The sequence below is a fragment of the Canis lupus genome, chromosome 14 (assembly GCF_011100685.1).
Source record: "Canis lupus familiaris isolate Mischka breed German Shepherd chromosome 14, alternate assembly UU_Cfam_GSD_1.0, whole genome shotgun sequence".
Taxonomy (NCBI): Eukaryota; Metazoa; Chordata; class Mammalia; order Carnivora; family Canidae; genus Canis; species Canis lupus.
Genome location: NC_049235.1, coordinates 32,689,589 through 32,716,676, shown reverse-complemented (window position 1 = coordinate 32,716,676; position 27,088 = coordinate 32,689,589). Strand labels below are relative to the sequence as shown.

The 27,088-nt window shown below is 35.7% G+C and overlaps 1 protein-coding gene and 1 long non-coding RNA gene across 7 annotated transcripts in view; one reads left to right on the top strand and one right to left on the bottom strand.

Annotated features, from left to right (window-relative positions):
* The window catches only part of HDAC9 (histone deacetylase 9), a 911,202-nt gene that overhangs the window by 641,348 nt on the left and 242,766 nt on the right, over window positions 1-27,088 (bottom strand). The window lies entirely within an intron of this gene.
* On the top strand, window positions 12,142-20,909 carry LOC111098783. Its single transcript, XR_005369512.1, has 4 exons — window positions 12,142-12,497; window positions 13,598-13,776; window positions 13,948-14,140; window positions 20,389-20,909. It is a non-coding gene; the product is annotated as an uncharacterized LOC111098783 (long non-coding RNA).

The window sequence follows — 27,088 nt, the reverse complement described above, 5'->3', positions numbered from 1 at the left end:
CCAACAATTTAACTCGAAATCCTGGGAACTTTACTTGGGCAATCCAGCCTTGTGCCAGGATTGTTCAAGAAGCCATGTGCAAGCCAATGATGCCAAACTTGCATCTTGCAAGTAAGGGGCTGAAAGGTGAGATTAAGAAGGTGAAAAGGCTGTTGAAAGGCAGATTGTGAAGTACCGCAGGAAATCTGATAAAACAACACGAGGAGGAGAACAGATTGCTGTTGCAAAGTAACCTGATACAGCCTGTCCACTTCAAATTAAATTTCCAAACCTGAAGAATCTTTAGGAAAAACTGGACTCTGAAAAAAATATTCATGGTAAAGCATTTCACTAAAAAAATCAAACTCTGGGGCAGTTCATATTTTTAGAATTCAAGTCATTGGATCAACTGACACAGTGTAATGTCCTCTGTAGAAATGCTAAAAAGCGAGGCTCTCAGAATTGAGATCAACCACATGCAACATGAGGAGACACCTGGTAATGCTGCGTTATATCTATATTTATGCCTTCCTCAATGCTCAGTCTACTGGCCTTTTCTAATTAATCCTTATAACACTGCACTTCTGAGAGGCAAATTAGAAGCAGAAAACATCTCCATTTTATAAATAGGAAGCAGATGCAGTGACTTAGTGGTACTCAGTGAATCAGTAACAGAACTTTAAGTCAAGCCTAACTTAGGTTCCACTGATTTATCTACATAGCATAGCACCAAATGTAAACTTTAAAGGACAAAACCAAAAACAAAAACAAAAATGGTCCTTCCCTTCTTAAGACACTGAATAACCTGAAGTCTCCAAAAATTCTTATTCTGTGAAATTCTGTAAAACAGGCAAAACTGTGCCAGTTCTTTCTCTAGGATTAATATGTTTCTTCTGAAATGCAAAATTACTAGACAGGAGTCTTGCCCATTAATCCTCACAATTAGCTTTAAAAGTATCTGAGATCAGACACCAGGAAGTTGCAAAAGATATATAACTCATTTGACATTAAGAAAAAGTAAAGAAGGAAATTATATGAAAATCCACTGTGGCTAAAATAAAAGTCATGGATTAAAGGCTTTATGAAAAACTGCCTTATTAAATTCTACCCTTCCTTAAAAGAATAGAATTAGTATAATTAATGGTTGTTGTAATTACTTTCATAATATACTTCTTTTCTTGACATAAACATTTTTTAATCAATCCAAAATGCAAAAATGCTCATTAGTGAGTTTATTTTAATAACCTTTATTAATGCATGTCTAAAACTCACACCTTCCAGTACTTGAATCAAACTAGAATAAATATTTTTCCCCATAAATTCTACATTTTTGGTAACTGTCAGGCATAGATTCTTAATAGAAGACAGACACAAGCTAAACATAACAGTGCACATTTTCTGACCTTTAAAAACATATCAGAACTTTCACTGTTCGGATTGCTCTACCTTCAAATATGAGACCCACAAATAATTCTTCCTAAGAGATAAATGCAGTATAAGAACAGTTACATGAAACTTAAAATCAACCGCATGATTAATTGATGTATTATGTGAATAAGAGAAAAGAGAAATGTCACCATTCCTAGGTCACTTTTGGCTCATTTCTTAAAGAGAAATCACTGTTTTTTTACTTAACACTTGTATTCATAATGATCCCAAGATATTTATATCTGCTCACCATTGTGTGTGTATACTGCCTTTCCATGCCTTTATAAATCATGAAATCATAAATATCCAAATTCCTCAGTGCTGAGAATCTTTCTTGTGATTTTGATGACTGGGCCACATTGTGTTTCCAGTTACTAAGATTCATATTTTTATTAAAAATCAAGTTTCTTCAACATGCATAATCTAAACACATACCACTACCCTCTAACATAGACATATAAGAAAATGATGATTGCAGCACATAAACATCACAGATTTCTATTCCGTGGCAATAGAATCCTTTAATTTCTTCAATTCCATGATGAAGTTTGGAAAATGAGGACTGGAACATCATAAATGCTGAACATCCACATGGCCGAGTACAAAAGGTTAGATCATTTGCAGCCTAACAGCTCATTCTGTTCTCCCAGAAACAATTCATAATCAGTGAGGAGAGCTATGACTCCTAAGAGAACTGGGGAGTTCACTGGTGCTCCGTTCGCTGCCCCCAAAGCGACGCCTCAGGAGCAGCAAAAGCTAGCTCAAGACAGTAGCCCATGCTGAGTCAGCACTTGTCCTTGAACCAGAAATTCCAGAAGGGTGGGAAGCTGGCAGGGAGAGAAGGGAAGAAATAAGGAGGACTTGGAGGAAAGAACATATCATATACTGACAATGGGTCTCCTGAGTGTATCAGTAATAAATTGGCTTTCTTCCAAAATGTTTTTCTCTTTCTCCCTCTCTCTCTCTGCAATAAAGGAAACAGTACATTAAAGTGTTTTGTGGTCTATGGACAATTTGGAAAATCACACATTTGCAACAGTACTGCTCTATGAATTAGAGTTAAGGTCTTTTCCTTAAACAGAAGTAGCATTAGCTACATATTCAACAGAAATCTAACCCTCAGTAAAATTTTATGCCTATTGAAGCAGTTAAAGTGTTTCCAGAATAAGAGAAATGAACGTTTCTTTTGGTTTCCCTAGTGTAATATAACTGAATGTAATTATTTACCAAATATACAGAATGAGAATGTTTAAACTGAAATTTAATTTAAAGATTTAAGTTCTTCCTAGGGGAAAAAAATGCTACCCAAACAAGAAATCAACATGTAATAGATGAGCTGTTTTGAAGGGATGGAAAACAGTGGTTTGGATAACTTCAGGAAAGAGGTATGGGTAGGGTAGAAGAAATAAGTCGCCATCCAGCTTCACTTACCTGTGTGTTGTTTGAGATTGTCAATGAGCACCTATAATTTTAGTAACTTAGTATTTTGAGAGAAGAATACCCAGTGTCTCTCCTTGCTATGCCTGACTAGAAGAAAGAATAAATCCCTCCAGCTTATGGAAACTTTAGTATATCTTATAAAATGCATTATGGTTATTAGTTATAAGGTAGGTACAGGAACAAAGAATCAGCTAGGAAAAAAAAAAAGAAACTTTGCTAAACTAAAACACTTTCTTGGAATTCTCAGAAGAGGATAAACACGATTCAGCTCCTGGAAACTAGGTTAGTTTTGAATGAGCCCAATGAACAGAAAAATTGCTTCTATCTGCAACATGTTACAAAACTGATACCAAATATAATTCTTCTGCCATATTTCAAGTAAAATCAATTTATCCATCAAGAATTATAGACCCAGAAATGCTCTAGACACCATGAGAATAAGTAAGTATAAAGAAATCACCCCAGGGGCACCTGGCTCAGTGGTTGAGCATCTGCCTTTGACTCAGGTCGTGATCCTGGGGTCCAGGGATTGAGTCCCACATCAGGCTCTCTGCAGGGAGCCTGCTTATCCCTCTACTTATGTCTCTGCCTTTCTCTCTGTGTCTCTCATGAAATGGGTAGGAAATATCAGAAAGGGAGACAGAACATGAAGACTCCTGACTCTGGGAAATGAGCTGGGGGTGGTGGAAGGGGAGGAGAGAGGGGGGTGGGGGTGAATGGGTGACGGGCACTGAGGGGGGCACTTGGCGGGATGAGCACTGGTGTTACTCTCTGTATGTTGGCAAACTGAACACCAATAAAAAATAAAATTATTAAAAAAAGAATAAATAAATAAAATCTTGAAAAATAAAGAATAAATTTATTATTAAAAAAGAATAAAGTCTTAAGAAAGAAAGAAAGAAAGAAAGAAAGAAAGAGAAGAGAAAAAAAGAAAAGACAAGAAAAAAGAAAAGAAAAGAAAGAAAAGAAAAGAAAAGAAAAGAAAGAAAAGGAAAGAAAAGAAAAGAAAAAAAAGAAAAGGAAAAGAAAAGAAAAAAGAAAAGAAAAGAAAAGAAAAGAAAAGAAAAGAAAAGAAAAGAAAAGAAAAGAAAAGAAAAGAAAAGAAAAGAAGAGAAAAAAAGAAAAGAAAAGAAAGAGAAAAATCATCCCAGCCCTTGGGAAGTATATGCTGTGTAAATGATAAAGCAAAACAAATAAGTAAAAATTGTTAGCAATGTAGCGTATAATAATTTTAAAATGAGTGGGACAAAAAGCATTGTAGTAAGTAAAGGAAGAAATTATTCTTTGAGAAAAGAACGTGGAAATCTTCAAGAAGGAGATGAGACTAAAGCAGACCTTCGAAGAACTAGAGACTTAATTTGATTAAAGTGATAGGGAGAAGAAAGGCATTGGAGAGAGAGGAAGGGAAGGGGAAATAATGATTCTGAAATGTTCCTTTTGTCCACAGCAAATGGGAAGCCTCTGGAAACTTTTGGTTAAAGGGAACATGCTCATGAGTTAGTCACCAAAGTTACTTTGGTAGATAGATCACTAGAGACAGAAAGTGGGTACTGAGCTCACGACTATGTGGAGGATCACTGCACCAGAGCCTCCTGTGCAGTTCTGAAAAATCCCTTTTTAAATTTTGAAAATGTAAATGAGAGCTAAGGAAATGAAAGTATAAGAATAAAGAGAAGCTAGCTTAGGGACAGCAGCAAATATCGCTCGTCCCCTCTCCTCTACCCTATCACCAATTTAAAGTACAGTAAGTCACTAGAGGTGCGGGATCTCGTGTCAGACTTCATGGATTCAAATATTAGCCCTGCCATTTATTACTGGTGTTTCGGGACAAATCACTTGATCCTGAGTATTGACCATGAAAGGAGTATTTTTTCTTCTTTTTTTTTAATATTTCATTTATTTATTCATGATAGACACACACACACACACACACACACAGAAAAAGAGAGAGAGAGGGAGAGAGAGAGAGAGAGAGAGAGGCAGACACAGGCAGAGGGAGAAGCAGGCTCCATTCAGGGAACCCGACGTGGGACTTGATCCCAGGACTCCAGGGTCACGCCCTGGGCCGAAGGCAGACGCTCAAACCGCTGAGCCACCCAGGCTGCCCGGAGTATTTTTTTCCATGAATACTGACTGTTATGATAGGTCCTTTACTTAGACTATTTCATTTAACCTTCCCATTCTTGTGACATGGTCTCCTAAATCAGTTTTCTCATTCAGGATGATTAGTGAGAGTACATGTGCCTAACATTACAGCTAAACCTAGCCCTGTTGATTCTAGAGCCTGTGTTCTTAACTACTAAATGATAATAGAGAGGGAATACCTGAAGATAGGATATACTTGCATGGTACCCTGTGTTGGGTTCCTGAGCAGAAGCACCATAAGCAAGACATGAGCACCTAGATCCTTGTATCTAACAGCTTTTATTTAACATATATTGAAACCACAACAGTTTCATGGTCAAAGTCAAAAGACAGCAAATGTCAGTTAAGTAACACATTTGAGTTGAGGAGGCTAGAGAGGTCACCCCAATTGCAAGATGGTTCTCAAGAATTAGTCACCATTCAGTACCAGTCAATGGTTGCCATGGAAAAAAAGTAGGTCCACATTAATGGATTTTTCATTTCTCAAAATCACATGGAAGTAAGGATCTTTATGCTGACAACTAATTCAAAATGTTTGAAAATTCCAATGTAAGGTGAACAAAATATTAAAGTCCTTTGGCCTGGGTCACTACCTCAGCATGACCAGACAAAGGTTCACTTCTACTCTAGTGTCACTAACAGAGCAATGCTTTTCATGTCTCTTGCTGTTTCTGGCAAACGCAAAAGGTACTCAGAAAATGGTATGTCCAGGGAATGGTGCCTAAAACAGTAAATCCTCTGTTCCTTAAGAAATAAGTATCTTGTAGCACCTGCAGACACATTTTGTGTTATATTCAGCTTAACAGAAAGCTTGAGCGATGAACAGGTACTACTGAGAGCATTACCAGTACTGGTATGTTCTCCATATGTGCCAAATAGTGTTCTCAATGCTTTCTATACAACTCTTTCAATCATCCTGAGAACTACATAAGATAAGTGAGTTTATTATTCCCATTATACAGAGAAGACAACTGAGAGGTTCAATAACTTGCTCAAGGTCACAAAACTAGTAAGCTTCAGAGGCAGGATCTGAACCTAAGAAGGCTGCTTCCAGAGTCTGAGCCCCTCACAACTATGGGCAGTACCTTCCTAAATCTAAATAAGGGCAGTAAGAGGTTGACAATGCTTTGGAGTTACTGTCCTCTTGTCCCTCACAGGTGCTGCCATGAACATACATGATACTTTTATTTTTAGCATTAATGCTGCCTTACCCCCCTTAGCAGGAAGGAATTTTGTGTGGTAGGTATATAAAATATCCCAAGTGTTCTCCATATCACTCTTACTCACATCAAGATCACCAATATATACTTATACAACTGTTAAGCAGTATTCACAAATGTGTAAGTTCTTATTATTTTAATTTGCTACTGAAAAACTTTAAGCATTCATGAATGTATGCTCCAGTGACTGAGCCAGCCGGGCACCCCCACACCGACATTCATGAATGTAAATATATACATATTTGTAAATGCACATTTATAAAGTCTCCTGGGGGTTATAATATTATTCAAAAGGTGGGGTTTTTTAATGTAAGCCTCAGTAGTCCATTATTGCATTTGATTAAAAGAGAAATTCCTAACAAAATAAAATTAAGGGATATATAAACATACCTACCAAGTTCTCAATGTTCTCATCTACTCCTGTATTTCATCATCAATTTTTAAAAGTTTCAGCCCTCAGAAAGAGAAACTCTCATTTGAGGACGTTGGGATTGCCTTGGCTTTTTACAGTCAATGTCAGTTTGCATAAAATTAGAAATATAAGTTATTAATGTTTCCAAAAGCACTTTTAAATATCCTATGAATCACTAATCTCTCAATGTAGTCACATTTAACAAGCAGAAAACTATACCTTTAAAGAAAAAGAGCTTTTTCTTCTATTCCAATATGCAAGTAAAAGTCAATTGCAAAATCATTTTAGTCTAAATTACAATAACTGTCTTGCAAATTTTCTTCCATATTTACTTGAGCCCCGGTCCAATACGGCAGACAGAATGATACTTCCGAAAATTAAATGAGATGATGTCGTCACTGGTTTCCTTTTGCCATTTAAAGCAATCACCGAACCTAGAAACAAATCCAAGCTTCTCACAAAAACCTTTTGGACCTGCCCCACCACCCCTCCCGCCATACCTTGGCTCATTTTCTTCATTCACGGTGAGATACTGAGACACATGTTCACTTCGAAAAATAAGCCAAGCTCTTTCCTGACTCAGGGTCCTCTCATACTGTAGTCCCCTGATAGAAAGCTATTGGCTGGGGCCCTGTGAAATAACCTCCTTAGAAACATTCTTCCTGACTACCTAGCTTTAATTTGTTCCCTAGGGTTACTCTCACTGTCCTCTTCCTTCTTAGAACTGATTTTGATCCACAAAATGTGTCTGCAGGTGCTTTTCCTTTTTGCTAATATGTTGTTTTGTCTGTCTCTTCCACTGGCTAGAATTGCACAAAGGCAGAAACTATGCTTGTGTTTTCACTATTGTATAGGTGGAACCCAACCAAATGCCTCAAACACAATTAGCATGCAATCAAAGTTTGGTGAGAGAAATGAAGAAAACAGGAAGAAGGGAAGAAAAAGAAAGGAAAAAGGAGGGATGGGAGAAGAAAAAATAATTGCTATGTTCATGCAAATTGAATTTTTTATGATTAGACAGGCTGTTCAGGCTGTTCTGAATGTCCAGACAATTCTCAAGGTATTTCTTACTCTTGTCTACTCTTTTCACATGCAAAATAGGGTGAATATGTAGGAAGAATTTCAAAGTAAAGATACAGTGAGTGGGACCTAAAATTGTTTCAGATCCTTATATCAAAATCAAAGCTTATAAATTTTGTATGCTGATAAGATCCTAGAAACAGAACAGTTTGTAGGTCTGTTTTTATTTTATTTCAAAGACTAGTAGGGAAATGCCATTAGTTGTGCATAAGAAGGGGCTAGTCATTTCTTTAAGTGACCCAAATGTATAGAACCTACTGCTAATTAATTTAATCTTTCAACCGTAAGTATTGATTTCTACTATACATAAGACTAACAATAGTTAAATGGAAAGAACTAGGGGAAAAATTTACATTTCACAATTCAAAAAAACATTCTTACAGTTTTTTTTTAATTCTTACAGATTTTTTTAAAGGTTTATTTATTTATTCATGATAGAGAGAGAGAGAGAGAGAGAGAGGCAGAGACACAAGCAGAGAGAGAAGCAGGCTCCATGCCGGGAGCCCGACGCGTGACTTGATCCCAGGACTCCAGGATCGCGCCCTGGGCCAAAGGCAGGCGCCAAACCGCTGAGCCACCCAGGGATCCCTCTTACAGATTTTTAAGTCCTGTATTCCTAATTATCCATACATTGAAGAGAATGCTGGCATTGCACTTGTCTCTTGTCATAGCCTAATTTTTCCAGTGTAACTTTATTCACTTAGGAGGTTTAGGGATTCATATCATAGTTTCTTGGATCCCCCTGCTTCTCTCATGTGTAAATACTGATTTTGTTCCTTGACTCTTGTCTTTACCTTAAAATGAAGCTTCTGGAGGAAAAATGCTGTGAAAATCCTAAGTGAAATTCTTCCTACATACCACTATAGGTTAGGCCAGAAGATGTTTTCTAAGGCATAGATATTCAGAGGTGGGACAGCTGACCGAGAGGAAGAGACTACTAATTCCAAAGAGTTGCTGAAGGAAGGGTCCTCATCACCTGTCAAAGTCCTCAGCACATACCCCTGAAATCAGAAGGTTCATCTAAAGCAATGTGGCATCACTGATACTTTCAAGTCACTGCAGTTTGTTTCAGGAAGTTAAGGTTTCTGAGAAGATATTAGTCTTTCTAATAAAAACACATGTGCTGCCCTCTAGAGGCTACAAAAAAGAATCAACCTGAAAATTCTGAAAGAAGGAAAAAGTAAAGGGAAAAAGGACACAGGAGGCACTTTTCTGCTTTTCTGACCTATTGTATTACAATTAGTGTCAGGCGTTTAATTTGAGAAGTAAATTAATCATCTAGAGGAAATTCTGAATCTGATGCAAATAGCTTTCTCTGAAAACACACCTGTGGATCTTTTTAAAAAATATATTCATTTGACAGAGAGAGAGAGAGAGCAAAAGGCGGGGAGAGGAGGGAGAGAAAGTCTTAAGCTCGATGAGGCACGGAGTGTGGATCCGTCTCACCACCCTGAGATCACGACCCGAGCTGAAATCAAGAGTCAGACACTTAACTAACTGCACCACCCAGGCGCCCCTTTTATTAATTTTTTAACATGCATTTTAAAACAACTTTATTGAGTAAACTTACTCATTTTAGGGGTACAATTCAATGATGTTCTTTTTTAAATTAATTTATTTGAGAGAGAGAGAACGAAAGCATGGGGTGGAGGAGGGCAAGTAAAACAGAAACTTAAGCAGGCTCCACACTGAGCACAGAGCCAGAAGTGGAGCTTGATCTCCTGACCCTAAGATCATGACCTGAGCCAAAACCACAAGTCTAACACTTAACTGATTGTACCACCCAGGTGCCCCAATTCAATGATTTTCTAAAATAAATTTAAACCGGGTTGTACAACCACCACTGTAATCTAATTTGTGAACTTTACCATCACACCCAGTAAGATCCACCCTGCCAACTGAAAGCTAATACCCATTCCTGCCCTTGACCCAGGAAACTGATAATCTGTTGTGTATCTCTACAGATTTGCCTCATTTTATTATTGAAATATGAAAGTCTGGAATTTAATATTCCCTAACACAGCAATCAAGACAAGTCTTGCTTTTTGTAATGTTTCTCCTTCAAACTATCCTGCTTTGATCAATTTCATTCATTAGGTGGGGATTGAATCCCTTACCAAATGAAACTTTGGGGGGAAGTACTAGTAAATACTTACTACTTTTCCATGTCTCAATGCAGTGTATGTTTAACCTTCCACAGTTTTGAAGATGATGTTAAATCTGTCTCTAATGTCTATATCAAAAAAAGACCATGGGGCAGCCCCAGTGGCGCAGCGGTTTCGCGCCACCTGCAGCCCAGGGCGTGATCCTGGAGACCAGGGATCAAGTCCCACATCGGGCTCCCTGCATGGAGCCTGCTTCTCCCTCTGCCTGTGTCTCTGCCTCTCTCTCTCTAGCTGTGTCTCTATGAATAAATAAATAAAATCTTAAAAAAAAAAAAGACCATGAGTATACTTTGCATGTGCTGCTCAAAGGCCCATTTCAAAATAAGATTTCACATCCTAAGGATTGATAAGGGATTAATAGTTATTATATTTGTTTTTAAAAGATTATTTATTCATTTAACTTATTGATTTATTTTATTTATTTATTTATTCATGAAATACAAAGAGAGAGGGAGAGAGAGGCAGAGACACAGGCAGAGGGAGAAGCAGGCTCCACACAGGGAAGCCCGACGCAGAACTCGATCCCGGGACTCCAGGATCATGCCCTGGGCCAAAGGCAGGTGCTAAACCGCTGAGCCACCCAGGGATCCCCTATATTTGTTTTTATTATGTCTGAGCAATCAATTTTTAAATGACTATTGAACAAAATCCTAAATTATTCCTTTCTTTGGTAATAAGCTTTTTTAAAAAAAAATCTCTATTTTTAATTTGTCAAAACAATTTCTATGGGCAATTAATTTAATTTTCTTTTATGTGTATAAAGTTGGCACACAATGTTACATTAGTTTCAGGTGTACTACATAGTTATTCAACAAGTTTACATATTATGTTATGCTCACTATAAGTATAGCAAACATCTGTCACCATGCAACGTTATTACAATACCACTGACTATATTCTCTAGGCTATAGCTTTTATTCTTGGGACTTATTCATTCCATAACTGGAAGCTTATATCTCTCCTTCCCCTTCACCCATTTTGCCCAGCCTCTTCTGTCTGGCAACCATCGGTTTGTTCTCTGTATTTATAGGTCTAGTTCTGCTTTTTATTTGTTCAGTCATTTGTTTTGTTTTTTAGACTTCACATATAAGTGAAATCATATGACATTTGTCTTTTTCTGTCTAACTTATTTCACTTGACCTAATATCTTCCAGGTCGAAATCATTTTAATCCTAGTGGTGTAACACAGATAGAAAGTAACATTCTCTCAAGAGCCCAGACTCTCAGGAGGTAAGACCTGGAACTCTAGTCCATCCTCTGGAGCAGGAATACCACCTGAAATATAACATGTTACTGTAAGCAGGGCACTTAATTTGTCTACCTCAGTCCTCAGTTTCCTCATCCATTCAGTGGAAATAAGAATTTATTTGGGGTTTAAAAGTGCTGAGACATAGCCCATTGTGACTGTTTACAAGCAATATTACCTGAAAGTTATTTTATCAAGGATAATTATCATCATTTAAAGGTAAAGAATGAATTTGTGATTGGGGGCAGAAAAATAACTAACAATGGGCAGAGGGAGGATTTTTAATCATCAATTTACAATTACTTATATCACATGCTTTGTGGATCTTTAGGACCAGCCTGTAGTTTGGGTTCATTTCTGAGCCTAAGGACCAAACCAAGAGGAATTCAAAGGCTGATCCAAAAGAAGGCAATAACGCATATCAGAGCATACATGCCACAAGTGTGTTGATGCCCTTTAATGCTTTTTTGTATTCCATTTTTATTGCCTTAAGAGTTTTTCCCTCACCTGATTCAATTGATATACTGCCTACTTCACAAGAATCAGATTATGTGATAATAGCAAGGTAGAAATGGAATAAATTTAGGTCTGGATAAGTAAAATAAAACAAACCAAACCAAAGAAGAAAGCAAAGATACGTATTAATAGTTTGATTTTCAGGTTTCTTTTTCTTCTAAGTAATTTATACTTTAAAGCATTATTATGTTAGGAACAGTACATATCTTAGCAAATCCACTTTAAGGCAACAAGGCCTGCTGATTCACCTCCACTACAGGCAGTCCCTAAAAGCACAAATCTGCACATTAGTTGCGATTAATGCTTCTCTCTTCTTTCAAGCACCAAGGAGCAGAGTTTTATAAACAGCAAAGTGTGTTAATTTAAACAAAGTATAAAAAACCAATTCTTTCTAGGTGGTAAAGCTTGGTCTGCATATTTTCATTATTACATAATGGTTACCTTTAGGTCATAAACTGTAAGGTCATAATAAGGTCACAATGAAGTGGCAAATGTAATAAGTGAGAAGAAAAGTAACTAGAGACCATACCTAAGATGATTTTTTCCATAGTTGGGTAAATGAATGTTCTTTTCGTATAGCTCATTCAGGTAGAGCTGCTTTAATATAGGTTTTCTTTTTCAACCACTCATCCATACCCTGTATTGTAAAATTTCTTTAAAATTCCTTTTTAGTGCTTTCCCTCTCTCTCTTAAGACAAACAACCAAGAATTTGCTATGGCTCAAGTGGTGAGACTTAAAGATTAAAGCCATCCTTGGGGTTAGAATGTGCATGTACTCTAATATACAAAAGAAAAGAATTATGAAATAAGTCACTGTTCTGATTGTGAAGAATACATTAAAATAAACAAAGAGGAAGAAAATAATAGTAAGTACGGGCTCTGTGTTTCTAAAAGACTTATCCTTTGAACCAGGTAATGGTAAATTAATAAAAGGCATTACTAATTTTAAAAAAAGGTGTGGGATCCCTGGGTGGCGCAGCGGTTTGGCGCCTGCCTTTGGCCCAGGGCGCGATCCTGGAGACCCGGGATCGAATCCCACGTCGGGCTCCCAGTGCATGGAGCCTGCTTCTCCCTCTGCCTGTGTCTCTGCCTCTCTCTCTCTCTCTGTGTGTGACTATCATAAATAAATAAAAATTTATAAAAAAAAAAAGGAGTGTACCTACTACTTCACTATACAAAAGTGCAAAGTCTGTGTAGGCAGGAAATAGCTTGGGATTTTTCTATCCAAAAGTGTTGGTCAATGTGATAACTGTTTTTCATTTATATACTGTTGATACCCAAGATACAGCAAATAATGTCATCAATTTCCTACAATTACCTCATAAAGGATTCATTTGCACTAAGGGAATAAAAAGGTTGCGACAGTAGCTTCAGGATCACTCAGCAGCAAGAATCAACATTAATAACTATCCTCAGAGGCACAGAGGGAGGGAAAAAAGTCATTTACTTAACATTCTTTAATTCTTTGTGGTATAACAAGACTATGTCATGATTTAGGGTTGAAAAGCACGGTTCTTTCGCTCACAAGAAAAGCCTTTCATAATCTACACATTTTTTCTGACACTTGGAGTTATGAGACCTCAGCCAACCTTCAAATGTGGTATCCCCCTGCTGAAAGCTCTCAAACAGCCTTCAGAGGAAAAAGAAAATCCCAATGTTACTTTACTCCTGAGACTTCAATAGCCCACGCCTTACTGAATAAAGATGTTTCTTTATACAATAGTTAGATAGTGCTGAAGAAAATAACTTTTGTATGCCTATATTGTAACATAGGGTCATGTATAGCTAATTAAGCATTCTTCCTTTGGTTTGATTACATAAAGAGTTGGTTTTGTAATATAATAGCACGTGAAGGTCAGTATGGTTATGAGAGAAACCTTAGATGCTGTGACAAATCCAATAACTATCAGGGTATTTTGTTCATAAAAGTAAAGCATTTCTCAAAATATTTTGCTGATTTGTTAAGGTACCGGGAGATATTATGCTGGCTGCTGGGCTGACCTTCTACTATACAATGTCAACAGGTTTGACAACCATACAATGTCAACTATCTAGGCTGTCAACAGATTTTCTCAGAAGACAGAGATTTGTCTTTTGGAGTAAGGCAAAGACCAAAACAAGAAACTGAAAAGCTGAGGTACACAGGTATCTGAACCAAGCTGGGGAGGTGGGGGAGAAATCCCTGTCCAGGTGACCTACTTATGCACCCAGCTTCCTCGATTCAGTGTAACGCTGACACACTTTGCAGGTAAACCTCCCATCCCCAATCTAACAGTTGGACCATCTCGGCAGAAATGACTTTCCTTTCATGTTTAGGTCTCCTCTGAGTATTTAAAGCGGACAGTGATTCGCATCTTACAAGGCCAGGAATCTTTGAAAGTAACTTCAGAAAAATCTGAAAGCTACCTGAAGCTCCAGCGACAAATATAGAACTGCACTGCCCTCCAGAGGTGACTCTTTGGCAAATACTTGTCATCAGCTAAGGAAAAGACCAAGGAATTATGCTAATGTAATCCTCATTGCAATTTTACTTCTGCCATCTCAAATGTTCTTTTAAAAATATGCCTAAAAATCAGTAGCAATCTACTGTTTTTCCTTAAGTAGAATATTACATTTTCTTGGCTCTTCCCTCTCCTCTTCCTTCCTTTTGTCCTTTTTGAAAATAATATTTGCCAGAGTTTCTGTTAAATGGTAAATATTAATTTTTTATGCTAGGAGGGGCCTATTTATTCATGTACGTTTTTCAGAAAAATCAGACTAAATAGGCAGCCTAGGAAAACCTTAACAGATTGGAGAAGCTGAGAGATTACTTGAGGGCATCAAAGAAGCTCCTAAGAAACGGAATATTTTGCAGTCTAATTATATTGTCATCACTTAACTGAAACCTGAAGGGTGCCCACAGCTACTGTAAGAAATACATAAATTTAATTTATTTTGAATGCTTTTCTTCTTCAGCTTTTGTTCTCCGTAGTTAGGTAAACTACTTCTGTTCTGTCTCACAGGCCACCTCAAATAAGGGATAATTCTGTGGATTGTCATTTTTCCCTTTATTCACTATCAGTTCAAAATTTTTGAGATTTAAGACAAAGCTAATAATTTCATGATAAAATTGTAATAATCAGTATGAATGACTCAAAGCACAGAAGTTAAAAGTATGAATTCTCAACCACTTAGTTGGGAAAATTAAACTTTATCTCTTTGTAGAACACATATTTATGTAGGGATTTGCAAATATTAGCTTAATCATCATAACACATTTGAGATAAGTATTATTGTTATCATTTACCTTTTACAGATAAGACACAAGAGGTTAACATTGCTCGAGATCATGGAGCTGGGATGTGACAGAGCTGAGATTCAAACTCAAGTACTTTGACTCCTCAGTCCTGGTTCTTAACTTCTTGAACTTAAATAGTAACTTAAATACACAGATTTTTTTTTTCTCCCACATCAAAAAAAGCATTAATAAAATTTGTAAAGTTAATACTTTAAAATAAAGTTAATACTTTTCAGTTATGTTTTTTAAAAAATCCAGGGTATATAAAAACCTTTAAAAATATTAAAACCCTGGTAGGGGGAAATACTGTAAGAAAGAATGATATTGTAAATCAGTTTTTTGTGATGACTTGTAAATATTTACTAAGTCACTAATCTTTAAGTGGTGGAATGAAGAAAACATTGAAACAACATGGAAGAGCATTAACTATCTTCTCCTAAAAATAAAAGTAAAATATATAAGTAAATTAGCCATTGACTTATCAAAGTCAATATCAAAAACATATTCTAGTTTATAAATATCAAGTAATTATTTATCATTTTTCAGATAAATGTGATTATTTTTCTGCAATAAAAAAGAAATGCAAAAAAAACATTATTGATAGTAATTACTAAATCTATTTTTTAAAAAAGACAGATAGTTAATACAAGACTTTAGGTTCAATCATAGAGGAACCATCACAAATTGACAGTCATTTAACTTAGAGAGGGATTATAAAATACACTTCAGGTTGTATTGAAAAACAATGTTCTTGTACCAAGCACAGGCTGGCCAGCTACCCAGCGGCTGGGTTCAGAAACTTAAAAGCCCCTGAGAAAGCAGCTCGGTAACAACAAAGCAAATGCAGTCAATGCCCAGTGTCGTTATGGGGATTAGATGGGGGTCACCACTTCATGGCAGCACCTGCACAGCTATGACATAAGCTTATATTCTACATAAATCATACCCCCTCTGTTTTGAAAGCAAATAATAAAAAAAGTTGTTGTATGTCTTTTGACCCTTATTTCTGGGAAACTTAGATTTTTCCCTTATAGCTGTGGAATGTACTAACCATTCCCAGTGGAACACACTTAGAAACCCCTATCACAGAACACATGTATAAATATTCACCTTCTCACTTCCAAAGTGATTTGCATCTTAAATGTCACTAAGTTATTATTATTTTTAAGTAGGTTAAAGTGAGGAAGAATGGGAGAATGAAAAGGAAAGAAAAGCAACAGGCGAGACACCTGAAAGAGGAAATTAAAATACTAGTACTGATGAGATACATAAATGACTAGCTATTGATAAAGGGAGATGCATGTTGCAGCTGACAGTTGCTAAATACTGCTGTGCACAAATGCTGTGAACCTGGTGCACAATTAGTTCCTGGGTTCCTTTTTTTTTTTCATGGAATCCAAATACTCAAAACTACTGCCTCCCCCAAAATATACTACTTTACAAAACTTAGCATTAACATTACTTGAGATCAACGAAATGATGTTGCTAAAACTTACTTGAGAGGACACGGTGATTGCCTTTATTTTTTTTTTTTTTTTTTTTTTTTTTGGTGATTGCCTTTAAATCACTATGTTACACACATGTACAATAATTTGAACAACCTATAAATCCAGTTTCCCACAGAGTAAACTTCAAAGTAGAGAATAAAAGAATACCAGATTAAAAAAAAAAAAAAAAAAAACCTAGAAACCTATTGAATTAGCATTACCACGCTTACATGATAATACCAATACTACTACTATTACTAATGAATGATGACCAGATACACAGACCTATTGCATCATCAGGTAGATTACCTCCTAACACAGAGATAATCCTTAGTCTTGATGTGCATTCTAATGCTCTAACTTCTAAAGGGAGGAGCAAAAGAAATGTGCTGAGTATTAATACTGAAGACCTACTAAGTGACTGAGTAAGGGGTCTTTTAAAAACCTCTTTTGTTCTAAATATCCTATCTAGAAAGATATATTTTATTTTCTTCAAAGTGATGATATTCCTGTTTGTACAAAAAGTGAAATCCAACAACGTACTTTTTGGTCAGAAACTTTGTTGTGAAAAATATAGTGAATACGAATGATGTTAGGATAACAGCCAAGACATCATCTATGAGGCTTTAATGCTGTGAACATTATAAAAATACTAATATAAAGAATACCAAATATGTCCCCCCAATTCAGTGTTAAATATTTAAATATTTATTGGGTCCCTGTTCTTGAGGACTTACATTATACTGGGGAGAAATAAAAAAAAATTTTAAACCCATAGTAGATGTTAGCTATTGATCTCTGCTACAGAGAAAAATATTAGCCAGCAAAGTGAAGGAGCTGTGTGTGTGTGTGTGTGTGTGTGTGTGTGTGTGTGTGTAAACTCTAATATAAAGTAAACTGGTGGGAATCCCTGGGTGGCTCAGTGGCTTAGTGCCTGCCTTTGGCCCAGAGCATGATCCTGGAGTCCCGGGATCGAGTCCCATGTCGGGCTTCTGTGTGGAGCCTGCTTCTCCCTCTGCCTGTGTCTCTGCCCCTCTCTCTCTCTCTGTGTGTGTCTCTCATGAATAAATAAATAAAATCTTTAATATATATATATATATATATATATATATATATATATATATGTATATAGTAAACTGATGAGGCATCTCTGGTGAGATGGGGAGAGCTGTGTGTTATACCTGATGGAAACAACAAATGGAAACATCCTAGAACATGTAAGGCATATCATGCGGCACTTTGTTGGCCTTGGTAAGGACTGAGTTTCACTAAGTGAAAAGAAAGCCATTGAGCAACCAGTATGAGTACCATATTTTCCAATTTGGGGGAAAAGTAACTGTACTTGAGCGATAGGAATAGTATATAGGACACAGTGGCCAGTATTTGGGCATGGAGACTGACATACCTGGATTAAAATAATTTCTGTTCTTCAATATCAAAGGGGAAAGACCTTGTCTTCATTATTGCATCTCTCAACCTCCATTTAAATGATCATAATACCTATATTGTAGTACTACAGTAAGATTACATAACATAAACAGCACCTAATAATAAGTGCTTAATAAATAATAACTGATGTTTGAATAGTGTTGTAAGCAGCGGGAAGATGTGTTTGATGTGAACTTAGGAAGGAAATATGAAGATATTAAAAGGTCTAAAGGAAGATGGAGGGAGAATGTTGATGTTAAGACAGGCTTTGAGTCTTGAAAGATGCTAAGGGGTTCTTGAGATATAAATAAATCTCCAAAAGGTGCCAGTTCAGAACAACAGAAGTTCCTAAGGGGAGCAAATACAAATACCTAATTTGAATGACTGAATCATTATTCCTAGAGTAACGATGAATAAAAAGTGGTACTGCTCAGTAAAAATTAAGCATTTTGTAGGCCATATCTAATTCAATCCTTCCAATAGCCTATGAGTAAGATATTAAACTTCTATTTGGGGAAGGTCAAGAAAATGCCCCAAATCACACATCTAGCAGGTATGTTCACAGCCAGTCCACACTAAGTGCTCAATAAATGTTTCTCAATGAATATATGAAGCTTTACTCCAAATTCCACATCAAATTATTGATATTGCCTCTACAATTTATTAAACAGGATAAATGTTTTCCAAATTCTTCTGATGATTCAGAATAATCTAGGGTGCTTGTGTTTCCTGCCCTGTGTCCCACTGCATGACCCAGAATCCTTTATGGAGAAGTCTAGAAATCAATATTTTTAACAAGTAATCCAAGAGATTCTTATGATGTAGAGAATTTTGAAAAACACCCCACTGGATATTTACTGTATAACGGCTCTTTTCTAATCTATAACTGCCACCTAGCTCTCTTCTAAAAAGTAACAATATGTGACCCTTTCAACCCTTCACCCATTTCAAAACCCAATACTTATTAATCTCTCTACTTTGCAAAGATTGAGGACGATGAAATACAGATTTAAAAAATTTTGCAAGCTATCACCTTTGTCTAAGATCCCTTTGTTGATTTTAGCTGAATGGGAATAAACACAAAATATACATGGAAGTTGTAGTACTGTTTTTCCATTACAGGCTACAAATCCCAGCAAATGTCTAAGGAAGGATTTTCCAGTATTGAAAGTTTTTATACAGATTTCATTATAAAAAGCATCTCTCCCCTAGCCCCCTGAAGGGGGGTGGTGATCACGGTCTCATAGGAGCTAGAAACTTTTCTTCACGTTTTCTTTCTTGGTAACATAATTAAGAGTGTTGCTGAAATGAAATGCCCATTTCCGTCACTTTCGGGTAAGAGTGGGAAAACAGTCTTCATTTGGAAAGTCTTCATTATGCTTTAAAAAATACATATTGCTGTGTGTTCTGGCAACCACTGAGTGGTATGCACTCTGCAGGGCTGGTAAGTAGGATTAAGTTAGACACATTAAATTGGTGAATATATTTTTCACAAAGTTTTGTGTTCTAAAAAGAAGTTCTGTAAAATATTTATTTGATGTGGAATATCAAACAAGAACAAACAAGAACAACTTTTTTTAAACTCCCCAGCTATGGTATGATAAAGAAAATGACTGATAGGTATGACATTGTCTTTGCCAGCAGATCTTCCCCTGAATGCCATCCTCAGGAATTAGGAAAAACTGGGGAACACTGTTTAAACCTACAAAACAAAGTAAAGTGGCAGAGTGGTTGTTCTATTCTCCTTGGACCAAGAAAAAGGATATGAATGGTCATCCTCTGGCTCCCGAGAAAGTAATGGGAAACTTCCATCTTCTCTTGCTTTGAGATTTCAGTGACTATTAATGATGAGAGTCACTAATCAAACATACATACCAGTGTCTACCATATATATAAAAGATAAAAAAGTCTTCAAATCCCAGTAACCATTAGCTATTGCAAAGCAGCAACATCCTACAGATTTTAAGATGATGAAGATTCTGAATATTTGTTTACTAAAAAATACTATTTCATGGTCAAATGACTTTTTCTTTTAATAACAATAAAAGAACAATGTGAAAAATTACAACAGGTCTCAGGAAATACTCATATTCTTTTCTTAGGCCAACATAAGTAATAGGAAAAATTGAAAATTATGAAATCAGAGGTTGTGGCAGCCAACAAAAGCATGACTACAGAATCTAAAAAAGCATATGACAATATTTGAAATCTAAATATACAAATTCTCTCATAAAGAAATAGTCATAAAGATTTAATGACAATGAGTGATACTTGTTTCAAAGCACTGTCAAAGTAAATTACTCTGAAATCATCTAGTTTCACTTATTTGTAATATCATACTATCAATTTCAAAGCTTTTACAAATTCTTCTAAAATGAAAACAGTTGTTTTCTCTTTTGTTGCACAATTAATGCTATCTTGAGAGGGAGAAAGAACCTTCCTTCATTATGAACAAGAACATAACTTTTCTTCAGCAAATGATTTTTCATTAAACTAGATTAAATTTAACTTCATTAAATTAGATTTAGCATTCAGAAATTCACAATGTCTTTTTTATTTTCTCAGGTTGCACTGGTGTACTCCAGTCTCTCTAGAAAACTTTTATGAAGAGTGTGTAAGAACTTAAAACATCTAATATTAGATGTTTGCTGCCGTGTTTAGAACATAAATATTATTCTACATGAGACTTTAAGAGAAACAAGACAGAACAATTAACTAGTCTTTGGAAAAGATTCAACTCTAATGCATGCCGGGGGCCAGCAGGGGGAGTAAAACCCCCAAAATATGAATAACAGAGAAGAAAAATGCTAAATGGAGTTACAGGTGGGACAACCTGGAAAGAATCAGTCACCCAATCAAAAGAGGAGGATGGAAAGATTCTATAAGGCCTTAACCTAGAGATAAAATGATTTTGAACTATATCTCATCCACCTGGTGAAAAGTTCACCTCTTTCTACATATATTCCAGACGGCCAAATAAACTAAAGGAATTTCCTCATCAGTCCACAGACCTCAAAACCTTGTCTTTTTTTTCATCTCCTGTTAATTAATAAAGATCACAAACTGCCCTACTGCTAGCAGATAGCCATATACTTTTACTAAACAAGAATTCATTAAACTAACAATTTCTTGAATTCCACTGTCTCGTCAGCAAGGAGAGTAATGATTCCTATGTCAATGACCTCTTAATCAGGCATTTGTTCTAGTACATGAGAGAGATTGATACTTAACATGATTTGTGTGATTTAACTCTGGAAGTACAGATGAGGGGGTAACTGCCAATGGCAATGAAGAAAATTTTTTGGCAATAGGCTAAAATATATTCCATGTTCATAATGTTTAATTTGAAGACATTTTATGCTAGGAACACAGCATTATCTAGAAGAAAGGAAATTCTGGCCTTTAGAAACACAGCCCTTTCAGGTCACAGAATCACCAATACATCTAATTAAAATAATACCTATCAAACCTTTCAGGAGCATCTACTACCACCTAACAGGTGTTTGCTGGCTGGTTATTCACTCAATAAGGCAGTGAAGGGTTACAAACTTCATCCTCTATTATTTGCATTAAGATGTAAGGCCATAAAAAAAAAAAAAAGATGTAAGGTCATCAGGTTTAAGCAGAGATGCCAGATCATCCAAGTTCTGATTATGTAAACTCTGCTGAATGACCTCACTAATTACCCTTTAATAGAAGACATTCTTCATCAAAAACGGTTATCTTTTTATGGATTTTACTTATCAACCCTCAGAAGTTGGTGAAAGAATTTTTTTCAAGTTAAAAAGAGAAAGAGTTTTGCTAGAAAATCTTCAACTGTGCAGTTAACACTGAATTTGATAAACAGTACATTCCCAGTAACAGCCACCAAAATTCCAAGTTAAATCTGTGCCCTTGGAACAACGCCAAAATGCCACAGCATATTTGCACTTTGAACAAATTGCACATTTTTAACTCCTATTTTTTTCTGCCAAAACAAAGGCTCAAATATGCAGATTCTATCCTCTCTGAAAACTTTACAATGGTAATTTTGGATGCAAAGAAAAATGCTTTCAAGACCAACAGAGTGATAGATTGATTTGCAATTTTAGTTTTAATACTACCTGAACTATTTCTGGAAATCATATGTGAAAACAGATACCATGAAACTGTCACTATTATCATCTGGCTTTGAAATCAGGCAGCTTTATTGTATCTTTCTTTGCTACTTGGCCAATATCCTTGTCCTCTCAGCCTCAATTTCTTTATCTGTCAGATGGTGGTAATAATACCTCATAGGCTTGTTGGAAGGAGTCAATGAGATAATAAATGTGTCTAACGTGGTTCCCACTACAGAGTAGCTAATCAATAAATGATACCACTACCATTATATCTTACTAGACCTTTGCACCTACTGGATTCAAGACACTAATCATGATTTGCAAAAGGAAAAAAAAATTTTAAAAAGCCATTTCTAATATTTCACTTATAATCTGAAAAACGCCCTGATTTAGGGCATTATATTAATGAGAAAACCCTATTAAGAAATTGAATATTTTCTGTCAAATCTATCATTCTTCCCCCCAAAATAATTACTCATTAAGATTCTACTAAAGGATCTTCCTCCTGAATTTTCCATGACACAAGATTTGTTCTAGTAAAAACAAATATAATTTGATCAGGACCCAAAAGAGTTGAGTTACTGAAAAAATAAAGGTTCCCCACGTTATTTCTGGATATATTTGACTACTTTATTACCTTAATGAGTATCCTATAATAAACATCATCCATTCCTACTTTTTTAAAGATTTAATTTATTTATTTGACAGAGAGAGCACAAGCAGAGGAAGCAGCAGGCATGGAGAGAGTGAGAAGCAGACTCTCAGAGCACAGAGCTGGATGCAGGGCTTGATCCCAGGACTCTGAGATGATGACCTGAGCCCAAGGTATACACTTAACCAACTGAGCCACTCAGGTACCCGCCCTGCCTCCTGTCCTATTTTTTTTTATAAAAGAATACTATACTTCTTTCTGGTGGAGGTAAATACATATATAAAGATAAATTTGTTAGAATAAAAATAATTTTTCTTAGCAATAAAGATTAGTACATATAAAATCTATGCTAAAATGGTTCTTTTATTGAATTCAAATAGAGAAAAGAGTCTTCTAGCTAGGATCAAGGTAGAAATTTATTTCTTAGGTTTTAACTTTTGCTATCTTTTTTAAAAGAATAGATTTTTGGGGCAGCCCCAGTGGCTCAGTGGTTTAGCGCTGCCTTCAGCTCAGGGTCTGATCCTGGAGATCCAGGATCAAGTCCCACATCAGGCTCCCTGCATGGAGCCTGCTTCTCCCTCTGCCTGTGTCTCTGCCTGCCTCTCTCTCTCTCTCTCTCTCTCTCATGAATAAATAAATTTTAAAAACTTAAAAAAAAAGAATAGATTTTAAGGGCATCTGGGTGGCTCAGTCAGTTAAGCATCTGCCTTCAGCTCAGGTTATGATCTCAGGATCCTGAGATCAAACCCTAAGTCTGACTCCCTGCTCATTGGGGAGCCTGTTTGTACCTCTCTCTCTTTGCCCCTCCTCCTGTTTATGCATGCTTTCTCTCTTTCTCAAATAAATAAATAAAATCTTTAAAGGAATATATTTTAGTCGTATTTAAAAACAAAAATGTGCAAATATTAATTTGAATTTTAGTTTTAATTTTGATTTAAGGTATAGCTCCTTCTCCTCACTGCCAATACTTTGCAGATACAGCTGAGCAACATAAACCGTACACATAGGCAATTTTTCTGTAGATAATATGAATGCTATGATGATTTGAAATGTGCCTAATATTGTTTCCATTAAATTGCATCTAATGTATTATAACTGTGCATTAAAAATTTATATGTCATAAATTCCGTTGTAGGTTTTAAATAGCAACTTACTAATTACCTTCCTTGCAAAAAGTTCGTAAGACACAAAGTATTTACTATTAAATAGCTTCTATATTTCACCTTAGGGAATGCTAAAATGTTCCCCAATGCATAACTTTAGTGACCCAAGCATTTAAAAAATGATGAGTAAGATACCAGAGAGATATGTAAATCCCAAGCTGCTGAGTTTGTTTTGGTTAAACAGCCCAACTTTTTTTTTTTTCTAAGAAAGACTGGATTAAATATGTATCTCCCTTTACAAGGGAAGACAGTATGCAATTAGAGTACAGAGATGATTCAAATCACAAACAAATGACTTGGTGAGTTGTTACTGGAAATCTTATCTGGATAAGGACTTTCATTCTTCGAAGAATATTTTGAGCTCTATATTAAGTGTCCTTGACAAAACTTCTCCCAGGAAAACCCAATTGACTATATTAATAGTTATTATGTTTTTCAAGATGTATAATTCTTCCCACTTATTCAGGAGATCCACTTAACCCTTTGCTTACAGATAACATAGATATTAAGCTTTTTAAACAGAAGTAGAAAGTAAATAAATTTCAGTGGATATGCATTTAAAATTGAGAGATTGTGTTGTTTGATTTGTAACAGAAGAGAAATGATAACAAAGGTAATTTATTAGATAGAAGCTTTCTATGTGTTTATTAAATGTTTTACAGTTATCTCATTTAAATTTCTCAACAACCTGGAAAATGGGCACAAATTACAATTCTAATTTTATAAATGAGAAAATTGAGGCACATAGAGGTTGGGAAATCAGGCTTCTTAGTTAAAAAGAGAAAAATAAAAACTTAGGACATTATTCTTATGATACAAAAATTACTAGGAATCAGGGATCCCTGGGTGGCTCAGTGGTTTAGCACCTGCCTTCAGCCCAGGGTGTGATCCTAGGGTCCCAGGATCAGGTCCCACGTCAGGCTCCCTGCATGGAGCCTGCTTCTCCCTCTGCCTGTGTCTCTGCTTCTCTCTCTCTCTGTATCTCTCATGAATAAATAAATAAAATCTTTTTAAAAATTACTATGAATCATAAACTTCCATTTCCTGTCAAGATGGAATAATGGACTCTTGCACCTGAATCAACCAAACCATGGACAAAATATGTGAAACAATGGTTTTGAAACACCAGAATACAACGCAACAAAGCATAGTGATCCCTTAAGAGATGCAAAATATACAAAGTAGGTCAAAAGACTGCACAACTTCATGTCTTGAAAGGGTTTTTGGTAATGGTACAGTGAGTGGAAAACCAGAAAGAACTCAGCAGGATCCCTCAGGTTAAGAGAATAAGCTGAAAGTCTGAACACAGCAAAGTATTCATAGGAGAGAGTACTAGAAATAAGAGTGTAGCACCAAGCAACAGAAAGAATTCCAGAGCTATAAAGAAAGACTTCTCTTAAATAATCAGTAATTTCAGTACATATGTGTAAGGAAACCACTACAAAAGATTAGAAGAAAGAGTACCCAACAGTCACAAAGGACTAGAAACAGTGCTTATTTTTACCAATTAGAGAGGAAAGTCTCATGAATAAAGGGGAATTGAATATAGTAAACTGAAGGGGCTTCCCACAAAAGTGAGAAACAATAAGCCATAGACAGCACTACTCCAGTCATGTCTAATTGGAACCAAAAGGATAAAACTGTTTTAAATAACTGTGTCCTTGAATGAAGTTCAAGAATACTTAGAAGAATACAAAAAATATTCAGCATTCAAGAAGGTAAAACATACAATGTTTGGCATATAACAAAAATATGACCCCAACTAAGGAGAAAGGTCAACCAAAACAGACTCAAAACTAATAGATGCTTTAACCAGAAAAAAAAAAGCACCATATTAAGACAGTTATGAAATGGTATTCCATCTGTTCAAAAAATTAAGTAATGACACAAAGATGTTTAAAAAAGTGAAAGTTCTAGAAATGGAAACTACAATGTGTCAGATGAACAATACATTGGATGGGACTAACAGCTGATTACACATTTCAGAAAAAAGTATGAGCAGACTTGCAGATGTTGCAGTAGAATCTACCAAAATGAAACACATAAAGAAAAGAGACTTTTTAAAAAATAACAGACTCATCAAGATGTGGATCATTTCACATGGCTAAAGTACATGTATTTGAAACACCCAAAGGATGGATGATATTTGAAGAAAAAATGCCCCCCGAAGTGTCCTTATTTGATAGAAAACATACCCTCGCAGATCCAATAAGTTCAATGAACACAGAATAGAAAAAACATGAATAAAATTAGGCCAAAGAATATTATAATCAAATTTTCACAAAATATAATAAAAGGAATAAAAATCTTAAAAATAAGCTAAGGGGTACAAGAAATGGGAAGATGGGGAGAAGACTCAATTAAAGTACAGAGGAACAAAGGTAAGAATTACGACAGAAAAAAAAAAAGAATTATGACAGCATACTTCATGCTAGAAACACTGTAACCAAGAAGATAATGGAGCAACATCTTTAAAGTACTGATAGAAAAATAATATCAACATGGAATTCTATATCCAGCCAAAACATATTTCAATATTGAAAGTAAAATAAAGACTTCAGACATAAAACACTGAAAGAAGTCATCACCAGCACATCTGTACTTCAAGAAATGTTAAAGTCCTTCCCATATAAGGAAAATGATATCAGATGAAAAAATCTGATGATTTACACAAAGGAGTGAAAAGCATTACATGGAAAAATAGAAATTTTTCTTATTATTTAAATTTATTTAAAAATAATCTAATGTTTAAACAAAACTCATAACAATGCAGTACAGGGCTTATAACTAATGTACAAGTAAAATCTAGGACAATAATATAATGGTAGGAAGAGGTAAACACAAGTATACTTTTTTTTTAATTTTTATTTATTTATGATAGTCACAGAGAGAGAGAGAGAGAGGCAGAGACACAGGCAGAGGGAGAAGCAGGCTCCATGCACCGGGAGCCCGATGTGGGATTCGATCCCGGGTCTCCAGGATCGCGCCCTGGGCCAAAGGCAGGTGCCAAAATGCTGCGCCACCCAGGGATCCCCACAAGTATACTTTTGATAAAGTTCTCATACTATACATGGAATGGTATAATATTATAGGAACATAGCCTATGATAAATTAAAGATGCGTATTACAAACCATAAAGTAGAGCTAAATAACAGAGTTGTAGACGACAAACTACAGATGAGAAAAAATGGAGTCATTTTAAAAATTCAATTATTCAAAAATAAGGTACTAAAGAAAAGAAATAAAGAAGAGATAGAAAAAAAAGCAAATAAATAGCAAGGTGATATATTTACACCTAACCATATCAATAATCACACTAAATGTAAACTGTCAAACACTCTGATTAAAAA